Consider the following 13,017-nt stretch of genomic DNA (forward strand, 5'->3'; position numbering starts at 1 on the left):
TCTATTAAACTCACAGAACTGGCAGGAAAGTCACAAATAATCCTGAACTTCACGAGAGTTGTGTGACGGTGATGACGCCGTTTGTAAAACGTGTTTAGTCTTGGTCAAGTACAGGATGACATTTTGTCAGGAATCCCACGGGTCACATGATTCCCGACTCAACTTTAATATTACTCACGTGATTGGGACGGGACGGGAGTGAAAATCCACTACTGTGTCTCCCTCTAACCCAGTGCTTTTGAAAGTGGGGGCCACAGCCCCCTGGGGGGGGCCGCCAGTGGGCACTAGGGCTAGAGAGAAGAAGATGAAATAAAGCAACAAACAAAAAAAGGTAATAATATTAATAATTGCACACTAGGGCAATCTGTCATTTCCAGATAAACACGCTTGAGAGAGAAGTTAGATTTATTTTGTTTTGTTCTTCTGGTCAACAGTTTGTTGAAAAGTTGCTGTTTTCAGTGGGAATATAAAACCGTGTTTAAAACATGTTAGTTAATATTTTTATGCACTGCAGCTGTAATAATTAATTGAATATAGTGAATAAAAGTTAAAACATTCTAAAAGTTGAGGTTTCTTTACGTATTTTGTTGCATTGTTTGTGGGTTTGCGAGAGGGGCCTCGGCAAGTGGGGGGCATGGTATGGAAAAGTTTGGGAACCCCCTACTCTAACCCACACCTGCCTCCACCCTCATTTGTCCCACTCTGGGCCCTTGAGCAAGGCCCTTAACCCCCACCATCTGCTCCCCCGGGCACCCTACATGCAGCTCTCTGCTCCACACGGAGGCTGTGGTTGCGTCAGGAAGGACATCCGGCGTAAAACCAACCGCCAAGTCTTCATGTGAGGTTCACTGTGGTGACCCCTGAAGAAGGGAGCAGCCGACAAAAAGGTGGTTCCATTGTCTGCTTGGTAAAGAAGGGGGGCCTTTGAGCAAATGTTAATTACTTGAAAGGATTCTTAAAATTATCAACTCATGGCAGAGAGTCTGGACCCATCACGGGAAGGAGACTGAAGTGAAACATGGCGAAAAAGGATGGACTCTGTGGTCTCTTTCAGTTTTCATGTACTTGTGCCAGCGAGCTGTCTGTGTGTGTTTCTGGAGACCAGTGGTCGTCCCCCCACCCCCCCGGACCACAGCAAGAAACACACAGGGCCAACAGTCCGCTGTCCACAGTCCCAAACAGCTGTGAGAAGATATGAGGTCACCATGTCGGACACAGGCGTGGTCCTGGAACTTCAGGTGCAGCATTCTGCTGCAGTAGAAGTTTTGCTGTTTCTGTCATCTCGGCGTTTACTACAGACGGAGTCGAGCCAAGAATTCACATTTTACAATGAGAATAAGGAACGAGGCATCAAACCATTTACAGACGCCGCTGATGAACGTTATTTTACTGCAGACTGTGTGACTGACTCGGTAAACGAGAAAATCAAGTGTACGTTAACGTGAGGCCGGCATGAAAACTTCTGTAAAAGTGATTTATTATTAAAGCGATTGAAACGGCGACACGTTCACTGAAAAGCTCATAAAACCACAGACGGTAAGAGCGGCCGTACGAGCTGCTGTGCAGACCAGCTCCGTGATTGCTTCAGCCGTCACATCGTGTCAGCAGCACCTGCAGAGCGGCGCGAGCCCTCGGATATTACACAGCAAAGCAAAAGATTAATAATACACCTCCTGTAGATCTTGCACAGTTCTAAATGCATTACATGGTGGAAACTGTTAAATTAAGTTTGAGTGAAACCAATTCAAGGCAAACAACTCGAACAAAAACAAAACTCTAACACACCAGAGGCTGCCCGATGATTCGTCCAGAAATATAAAGGAAATAAGAAATAAAATCATTTAGATGAAGTGGAACCAACTTTCAACAATCAGGTGAAAATAAAAAAGCAACAAAAATCTTCAGCTGAAACAGCGGCCTTGCATTATTTGAAGTACTGTACAGTTATGTGTATTTGAAGTACTGTACAGTAATGTGTATTTCCCACAACTTGTCGAGCGTTAAATTATTATCACCTAAGTGGTACGATGATGTCCACCATGCCCGAGGGATTTAAATAGTCAATGGTTTTAGTTTACGAGATGAGTGACAGGAGATGTATCAGTGAGTAGGAGTTACTCTGTGTATAGAAACAAACGTAGATGTTCTTCATGGCCAAGGCGGTGCAGAGTTATGAATCAAAGGAGCGGAGGGAGAAATTTATCAACCACCGGGTGCAAAGAGGAGCCAGAGGCGTGGCCATTGTTGACCAAGACTAATCTTCGGCTACACCAATCACACGAGGAAACTACACTTTAAAGCAAAATAAAAACTAGAAGCATAAATTCCTCAAATCCCGAGTGTGGATTGTTTACAGATACCGTATTTTCAGGTGTAAAGTCGCAGCTTTTTTGCATAGACCTGCTGATCCTGTGACTTATACGCCGAAGCGACTTGTATAAAAAAAAAAGTTTCCCGTATTCATAAAGCAATTTTTGACTGACGCTTTAACTTTCGAAAAACTGCAACAGCGAGTCTGGAGTACCTGGAGAAAACCCACGGAGCACGGAGAGAACATGCAAACTCCACCCAGAAAGGACGCTGGCACGGATTTGAACTGGCGACCTTCTCACTGAGAGGTGACCGCTCTACCGACTGAGCCACCGTGCCGAAGGTGGGAACCAAATATTCAGTTTTCTTACAGCTTGTAGAAAATTGTAGCCACACACCAAAAAGAGCGTCAGTTCTTCACACGCATTTTTCAAGTTATCACACTCACAACGTTCACAGATGGACGGATGAATAATGAAAGTGCTGTCATCATCGAGTGTTCCCAAACAAAGACGAAATTGTCTCTCTGCATTTAACCCCTCGCACCTGGGAGGTGGAGCAGTGGGCAGCTATGCAAGCGCCCGGGGAGCAATGTGGGATTGGGTGTCCTGCTCAGAGGCACCACGAGATGAGCAATGGCCGGGGATCGAACCCAGGACCTTCGGGTTCCGAGTCAGCCGCCCTGCCCCTAAACAGAACAGTGGGTGTTTCCAATTCCCGCCTTCCGCTCTGTGACGGGGACAAAAATAAGGTTTTAGCCTTTTTGGTCAAATTTCAAAATAAATGTTTAATGTAATCACGCAAATAATGACTTCATAATTAACCATGCATTGTCATTTTTAGTTCTTTAATGTTTTTTTTAGGTCAGTTAGGCGTGGTGGCCATCTTGTTTCTGGTTGACACCAGAAATGAGTCAATCGTAGCGGTACATCTAGTAATCCGTTTCTGACAGTTGTATTAAAAGTTGTTCATGAGATCATTTATCAATCAAACACACATGAACTGCCTTTTTCTTGTGTACAATAATTCATGTGTAACCATCACAAAGGGGCTGTCCCCAACCAAGAGGACTCGTGGTCTTGGTGGTTCCTCTAACTGCAGAACACAAGCATGTCTCTGTCGTGCACACCAGCTGCTTCGTGTAGAACTAAAACAGAAACATTCTACTTTTACTGTGGCGCTCGAAGGGTTAATCTGCACCGCCTGCAGGTGAAAGGAACCATCGGCTGTGGGGAAAGGTCCGTCACATTAATCCACTAAATGCAACCATCTTTTAATGAAAGACGTGTCCAACATGAAAATGCAATGAATATTGATCATGAGATTTTGAGGTTGTCAATATTTGAGCATTAAAGCACAAAACTATTCGATGACGTTTTATTTTTTATTAATTTTACGTACAACGATGAAATTATGGAAAACCAGCAAAGCCTCTTCAGAGCTCTGCAGCTCAGACGTACTTCACTGTTCGAACCTCAAACACACCTCCAGACTCTGGACCTGCTGGTTCACCTTTTTTATACCGTTTGTGCAAAAATCACAGTTTAGGTTTTCAGAAGTTTTGGAACAGTTTTTAATGTCGATTGTGTATTTGGTGGAATGTTTCACAGAGTGGCATCATCAGGCCACGACTCTGAGGTCTACGATCATCTGCAGGCCACGGTCACTCTTTCAGGGATGAAGATGTGCACGTCCTGGTCTGCAACCTGCGGCTCTGGGGCCACATGCGGCTCTTTGAAAATTAAGATGAAATTTAATTTCATTGGTTTTTATTCCCACAGCAGATTAGCAGTTTCTCTGTAATTTTTACACAAATACATTATTTATACTACTACAAAGAGTAGATTAATAGTTGTTGAATAAATAAAAATTTATAAAAATATGAATAAATGTTAAAATTGACCATTTCTTTTGAGCCAGAGAAGCCCCCTCCCAGCAAACATCGGAGTGGTCCAGCGACCACCAGGGTTGGAGCAGGTTTTGTGGCTCCGGACACATTTGATGTCGTGAGCGAACGGGCAGAAATGAGTCTTTTATCAAAAATGTTGTAGACCCCTGATGGAGGAACGTTGGTTTGAGAGAGGAGTGAAGGAGGCCATCTTTGTGGAGAAGCTGTCCATCATTAAATAGGGGCGGAGCCTCCGTGTCCAACTACCCCCTCTTACAATGCTGTTATTGCTAGCATCACTCAGTCCACGCGGCCATCAGGGCACTAACGAGCGATCGTTAGGTTGATGGTCCTCCTTGATCATGTGAACAGTTAATTTTGACTGTCAGCAGCAAACTGGTTGATCCACTATACGAGAAGGCGTTATCTATAAGACTGAGTTTATTGCAGCTCCTCAGACTGACAAAGTGTTTTGGATAAAAGACGAAACTTTTCAACCTTTTTTTTTATTTAATCCGTCCAGAGGAGCTGATTTAACTTTGTTAGATGTTTCTACCTGGATTACCAAGCAGCATCAGGATGCGAATGTTTCACTGTTTGCTTGTAAAGATGGAAATATATATATTTGTGTCCAAACAGAAGCAATCGCTGAGCTATCTACAGCAGGTCGGATAATAACTGTTGAGAACTTTTCCACAAAATCCAGTTTAAATAATCTGAACTAGCCGTTTTACGTGTGAAGACTTGGCAATTGTTTTTATGCCAGATGTTCTACGCGATGCCATCACAGATCACCGAGCTCACGAAGCCCACGTGTGGAGCAGAGAGCTGCCATCTAAAAGTCATTTTGATGTTACAACTTAAGTCAGGGGATTAGAACCGGCCACCTCCCGATCCCAGACTCACCTTCTCTTACTTCTGCGCCAGCTTCGTGTAAAAACAAAAAGAGTTTTCTCCAAAACAAGTCGTCTCCAGGCTGAAAACCCTTCGAGTGGGCAGTGATCTCCTGGTCCCAAACAGTATCCTAATTCATCTGTAGAAAACAAGCGCGCAGCAGGCGACTCACAACGTGCACATACCCTGACATGTCCAAAGCTTGCATCTATCCATCTTGATCATCCAGCCAGGTGTTCATAAAGAGACCGAACCAATGCCGCGTAATCAAATCAATAAAACCTTGTGGGTAACATTGAAATTGGATTTCCTGTATTGCTGCTGAGAGGAGACGGAAACGAGGTCGGATCTCTGCGAGCAGTTGCACATCACAAAGAAGAGCAACGAGGAGCACAATAAAGTCCTGCCTGATGCAGCTCATACACTTTCCTGTGGTTTGTATTTGTGTACGCTTGGATATTTTGTGCCAAATTTCTGTCTTCAACCAGATAAATATTAACCAGTTAGTCAAAACAATCTTTACATATTAGCCAGATAAGTTGACGATAATCAATGTTTCGTTTTATCCTCAACCCCTTCACGTCTACCTGCAGCTCTCCTTCGTTCATGATGCACACGTCGAGCCAGCTGCAGCCCGTCGCCAACACTTCTACGGCAAAGCTGCTAAAACATGATTTCACAAAACAAGTTCACTCTTCAGTTTGAAAGTAAGGAGCTACACATAAAGACTTATTTCACTGGATTATCAACCACTGGGAACAGACGAGCTGTTTCAGTTTCAAGTTGCACCCCAGCGTTGGTGTCGAAACCACTACATTTTTTTAAATAATGGGCAGCACAGTGGAACAGTGGTTGGAGCTGTCGCCTCACAGAGAGAAGGTCGCAGGATCGCCTCCTGGCCTGGGGCCTTTCTAGGTGGAGTTTGCATGTTCTCCCATAGAACGCACAGGTTTTCTCCAGGCGCAGACTAAAAACATGTATGTTACTCCAAGTCCCAGTTTAGGTGATGTTTTGATTGGACCAGTAGTTTTTTTTCTGCTGGAGTTCTGCGGTTCATGTTCACGACAACAGCACCCAGTCTCTCTGAAACCCTTTCTGAATCTGGAGACCCCCTGCAGAAACGTGAACCCGTGTGTGAGCGCTACAGGCGGCTGTAGTCAGTACTTTCTCTGCTTGCCATGTGTAAATGAACAATACAAGCAGAGTGCTGTTTGTGGTTAATAAACCACAGCTTGTCAACGTGTAGGAGCAACCGAACCTCGTGGATATTGCTGTTGCACGTGCACGTGCACAACACACAACTCGGCCTACAACCTCTCCCTCAGAGAAAGCACATCCTTACTCACCACACGCAGTAACTTGCATCAAAATACAATCATTTTAAAGTGGCAATACTATAGTTTGTCATTTCCTACCTGGCAACCCGGCCTGCGTCCCTCTTTACTTCAAGGTTTGACTTTCGCGGACTCGCTCTTTTTCAACAAATGTCAACTTTAACATTACTCATGTGATTGGGACGGTACAGATAAAAAGTTAACGGGAAAAAAAAAAAAACTTCGGACAGCCGCCGCCATTTCTTTGTTTTCTTTCAACAAGCCTACGCTGTAATGTCAATCAAAAGAACTGCACTACCCAGAAGCCAACAGTGTTTCCGGTCGCTACTTTCTCCCAAAAAAGTTTCGCAACATAAAGCCAGAAGTAACGATCGATCCGTTAAGCTCACGGATCTGGCAAGAACGTTGTAAATAATCCTGAAGCTCAATTATCCACGCGCACATCAACCTGGACGGAGCAGAGGGCTTCGTCGCTGCAGGCTAGGTCTGCAGAACCAGAACCGAGCCTGATCAGAACCGAGCTGCTGGTCTGCAGAGCTGGTGAGTAAAATTTTGCAGTACTGTGCAGTACATACACGTATGTTGTTACAATTATGTAGGTTTAAGAGTTTAGAACATTGCAAGAGTGTGGGAAGGGTTTATAAAGCCTTAAAATATATAAAAACACTAAAATAAATAGTTTTCCTACTTCACGGTTTTCCAGCCATCGCGGTGGTGTCTGGGACGTAAGCCCCGTGATAATCCAGGGACTAGTGCACAGCAGATTTAACATGAATGGTTGTTTCGTTTGTATCCATGTGATGAACTGGCAACCTGTCCAGGGTGGACCCCACCTCTCGCACAATGACACCAGCTGCCTACAACGCAGGAAGGAAAAGTGGGTAAAGGAAAGACGGACGGAGCGTCGTCCCATTTATTAAAACCAGAACAGCTTTGGATATTCTGGAGTTTTTTATGGCACTGTCAAAATAATATTGACAGACACGTTAATAAAAATAAAATGGCAACAATCCAATGATCACCATTCATTGTCACAATAAAACAAACCCTCATAATTAGTGTAACCACTTATTTGTGTATATGAACTTTAGTTTCTTGGAAATCTGTAAATAAAGAATTAGAATAAATAATCTTTATGTTTCAGTTTTGGTTTTCTTGTTGTTTTACTGAACTATAATTTAACTTGGATCTTTTTGTGATGTAATTGTAAATGTAATTTTGTTGTTTACCAAAAAGTTATCTTTTTGGTAAACAACAGTATGTAATTCCAAATCATCAAAAATCCCAAATTCGAGACGTCAAACATGGAGTCCCCCAGGGTTCAATCTTGGGACCATTACTTTTCATTATATATATTAATGACTTTGTCAATTCTTCCAAAATATTTCATAAGGTCATTTTTGCTGATGATGATACTAACTTGTTTTTTTTTTCACATAAAAATTATTCAGAACTGGAGGAAATAGTAAATGCAGAACTGAAAAAAATAAACATCTGGTTCAAGAGTAACAAGTTATCTCTTAATATGAGCAAAACAAATTTTATTCTCTTTAAACCCAGTAAATCTAAACTTTTAATTGATCATGCAATTCTCAAAATTGAAAATGAGAAATTAATTAAAGTTCCACAAAATTCCTGGGGGTCCACATAGACGAGTCTTTAAATTTTAAATTGCATATCGAGTGTCTCCTAACAAAGTTGTCCAAATATGTTGGCTTGTTTTTTAAATTACGATATTATTTACCTCTATCCACATTCAACAATGTATAAAACTCTCATTGAGCCACACCTTACATTCTGTAATGTTTTATGGTGCAATACTTCCCCAAGTTATAATAAGAAACTTGAAAGAATTAAACGTGTATCAAAACGCCTGTTTGATGTTTCAAATTGTAAATAAAACTAATAAAAGATTAACAGAGCTCGTTCCAATCAGTGGTCCACAACATACTTATGAAACCAGGAAAGAACATCTTATCTACACCAAATATAGAAGACTTAGAATAACTAGTCAAACCTTTTCTGGGAGGGGTCCACAGATTTGGAACGAGCTTGACGAGACTTTGAAAGAGTTGAAATTCATCTCCACCTTCAACAAACAGTCAAAGACCAAACTGCTCCGTTTATACACTTGTAGGACCTGACTGATCAGAGGTAACATGATCTGTACTGTATGTGGAATTTGTATGAGGACTCATGTTTTATTGTGATGTTATTTTAATATGTTATAAAATGTGTACCCAGGCTCCGTCTATGAGCTTTAAATAACTTTTTGGAGACCTGATTCACGTACTGTTATCTTGCAGTTATGTTTTATGATTCTTTTGTGCGTGTGAATAAACTGAATAAACTGAATTATTTCAATGTGACGCTTTGCAAAGAGATCTCACACACATTTGGAGGTGTGTGTGTGGTGGTGGTGGTGGGGGGGGGGTGCACCCTGGCTTTACACCAAGTTTAACAACGTATTTGCCATTTGGAGAAACTATACATTTGAGAGTAGTCCTGGGACTTCAGCCATGGTTGAACAAAACAGCTAAAGCTGCTCGTGGTCGTGATCAATGGGGCTCCTGGCCAAGTCTGAGCAATCTGCTGCGAGCCGAGGCAGACGCTCACTTTGTCATCAAACTTCAAGCTGCCCGTTTACATAAAACTCAAGACGAACTGCTGAACGTGTCACCACACTAAAACATATAAATAAAAAGACGCCTCAGGCCAGAAATCGCAGTGAAGAAGCCAGAGAGGTGCGGGCAAGGTGACACGACCATGAGCAAGTGAGTGAATACACAAAATACAGGTGCATAAGTTCACCTGGAGAAGTGTTGGGCTGTTCCATATGAACAGAACTGCTTCGAATTATGCCACCGGCTGCACAGTCTGCCTAAAAAGGTTTGAGGTGTGGTCTTATTCAAACTGGATTTCCTGAGTAAACGCAGTGTGAATGATAACTGCTGAAAGCAGATTAAGATTAAACCAGGTTTTATTGTTAAACTGTTAATGCAAGGTGAACTTAAACAGCTGGCGTTTGCTGAAAGCAGGTAAATAAAAGCAGGAAGCTGCAGAGAAACAGCAGAAGTGTAAAAAACCAACAACTGGTGAAAAGAGCAGAATAAGATGAGATGGGCTAAGAGGCTGAACAGATTACAAAAATCTGAAATTACCTAAAGAGAAACGGAAGCAAGAAGAAAGAGCTGAAATTAGCAACACACAAAACATGTAGCTGAAAAAAAAGCATAAAATGTTTGAGTTATTCGAAAGAATCACAAAAGTTGGAAATTTGCAAAAAAATAAAAACAAGCACAAGAGACTAAAAGAAATGGATTAATACCTAAAAAGTAGCTGAAAAAGTGAAAATAAATGAGCTGAAATTAGCAGAAAGAAACTGAAAGGAGCAGAAAAAAGCTCGACCAGAACAAAAGCTGAGGGGAGTAGTGAAAGGTTTGAAACAGCTCCAAGAGTTTAAAGGATGTGAAGAAAGCCAAATTCATTTTCTGAGAAAAACATGGCCGAAACAGCTACTAAATTATAAAAGTTAAAATTGCACAAATTCTATCCATCCATATATAATATATATAATATATATATTTTTTTTACAGTTGCCTCAAATGATATTTATGGCGGCCGCCATCTTGGATTTTGATGTGTCACCTCAGTTTTCTAAAGGCATCGTTCTTGTGGCCACACCCCGATGGAAGTCAGTACCTCACCTTTTTGATCAAGTCATGCTCAGAACATGCACGGACCGACGACTGGAGGGTATTTCCAATTCCCCCTCTTTGCTGCAGGACGAGGGACCGTTTGTGCTAATAATGCCTTTTCAGTCCTGGAGTTAAAGTTTCTGGTAATCAAACCAAAATAAAAAATAAATGTCTTGGCTAAGCGAACGCTGACTCTGGCTCTGGCTCTGGTTCCGTTGGGAAATACTAACCTGAAGAGCAAAAGTTGTTTTGAAGGTGGTGGAAAAGGACTCCGGGTGCAGAGGTCAGTACGCGGTGGAGAAAAAAGAGTTTTCCTCCTTGTTAACTGTGCACACACACACGGACACCAAGCATCCCAGCCATCCAGCAGAGGCTTCTTTCAGCCTCAGTGTTGGAGGAAATAAGGCACAGAGAGAGAGGGAGAGTGCAGTGATGTGCAAAAAGCCCAGCAGAGACCAAGATGCTTGAAAAAAGGTCTAATGGAGCAAGATCCAGGTGGGAACATGAAAAAAGTCCAGCTGGCGAGCTTAAAGGCCGTTTCTTCAAAGTAAAGTCAGAACAGAGTCTGCAGTTGTATGAAAATATATAATACAGTAGATGATGTTTATGAGGCGCACAAACCGTCCATCGTCTAATCCCACCTGTTTAAATATCCCATCAGAGTTTGTGGAGCATCTCTTGTTGGGATGTGTGCGCGGCTGGCTGCTTATCTCCATCACGCAGATGTTTAGCCCCTGGTCTTCCATCACTTTGCGTCCTTGCTAACAGGCTGCACGGTAACCGAAGTGTCACATGACTCCCACCATTCCTCCTCCTCCGAGGAAGGCCGCTCAGACTTTGATGGTTCAGAGGTTGATTACCGGGGTAAAGCGCTGACGCAAACCGTTTGCTTTTAATCAGCGGGATGGAGAGGATTGATTTTAGGGGACACACAGGTGAGACTCGTTTCTTCTGTGACCTAATCTAAAATTTCACTTCATTTCAATCCTCTAAAAGCTACAGATTTGTGTGTAATAAATAATTTACGAGCTTAAGATTAAACTTGTTTTCATGTGTGCGTTGCTGAGCCGGTGTGCTTCTGAACACCACGAGCGTCTCAGTTTCTGCCAGGTCATTAATCATCGTCACGCCACTCTCTTTCTGCGTCTGCTCCCGTCTCAAATAGACCCTCCAGCCCCCGCCGAGAGCCACCGTCATCGCCATAGTAACCAAAGCCAACCACAAACCAAACTGAGCAGCGCTGTGGATGTAGCAGAGCGTCGTCTTAACGATCCGGCTCGTGAAGCACATATCAGACGTTAACTGTGAAAAAAAACCAGCGCGATCTTTGCATTACACGCTGCCAACTTCCAGCATAACGAGAAGAACTTAACTAGTCTTAGTGGTTTTTGCACGTACACAGGTTGTTATTTTTTAATTCAAGTTGTACTCTCTCAGTGTTGTAGTCTACATTTTTGTAGTGGGAATGCCACGGTGAGGTTAGTTTCATCGTATTTTCCGGCGGACACGTCGCACCGCCCTATGAGTCGCATCAGTCCATATTTGTCTAATGAAGTGGAAAAATCCATAAATATGTCACTTCGCCGTGTACGTTGCGTTTAATTACGCATCACCGCTGACGTGTAGCGTTTGTTACGAGTCACCGCCGACGACCCGGAAATGTGGACCGGTGTTGTTGCAAAAAAACGATGGGTTGCCAAACGGTGGGAGCGTGCACAGGAGGACTTTAACAATAATTTAACAAGATCAACACTTAAAAACAATCATTTGTTTGCTCGAAATTATAGTAAATGTGTGCATCAGTCTAACGTTTGCTTAATAAATGCACTTTGATGGTCAATTCAGCTGTAATTAAAAAATGTTTTTTGTGCTCCGTGAACGTGCAGACAGGAAAAAGGGAGGAGGAACGCAGCGCGTTTCTCCAAGATTTAACAAGTAGAGAACCTAAACAATTATTTGTTTGCTTGAAATTATAGTGAATGTGTGTCTCAGTCCAACGTTTGCTTAATAAATGCACTTTAATGGTCAAATCAGCTGCATTTCTCTGGGGCGGTGCAGCTGATGTGACAGTTCTAAGCAGCAAGCAGAATGAAGGTGGGGAGTGTATGGCAGGCCGATTGAGTCATTAAAAGCTGGTGAAGATTCTCAGTCATCCATGACATGGTAAATTCTAAAAAGTTCAAGAAAAAAAAACGATGTATAAAGTATAGTATAATAAATAAAGTCCATTTGTTTTTGTCTTGAACTTTTTTGAATGTGTCATTATAGCCACGTTTACCTATTAAATGATACAACAGCATGCCATACACTATTACAACTCTGCTGCCATCAAGTGGCGGAAAGTGGTACTGCTCTTTTTTTCTCAGTCAGAATGAATGGAAACGGTCGTATCTCAGCCAAAAAATGGTTCATAAATATGGGAAAAAAATCCATATGTACATGTTGCTTCAGCCTGTAAGTCGCAGGGCAGGTAAATTATGCAAAAAACTACAACTTACAGGCCGAAAAATACGGTATGTTGGACGTAGCTGAAGCCACGAAGCGCAAATGCCCATCGTCCAATGTAAAACTAACTTTATCGTGGTTGGTACGTATACTGTACTTAGAAACCCAAGTACACAGGTTAGTACAGTGTAATCGTCCATTTATTTAGATTTTAAAGCATACTGAACATTTCCAAATTTCTCTGATGCTTATGTTTGAATAAATGAATAAACTTTGTACAACTGTTGGCTTTGTATTAAAAACATGCAATAGAATTTATAAAACAGCATCAAAGCAAAACATGTTCAAGTATTAAGTGATAAGTAAAGAAGTATTAATTATACAATAAATCGCTGGATAAGTGAATTTAATAAACGCGCGCTGTATACAGATCGTTATGAAAGCGTTT

The sequence above is a fragment of the Nematolebias whitei genome, chromosome 13 (assembly GCF_014905685.2).
Source record: "Nematolebias whitei isolate Nwh7 chromosome 13, NemWhi1, whole genome shotgun sequence".
Classification (NCBI taxonomy): Eukaryota; Metazoa; Chordata; class Actinopteri; order Cyprinodontiformes; family Rivulidae; genus Nematolebias; species Nematolebias whitei.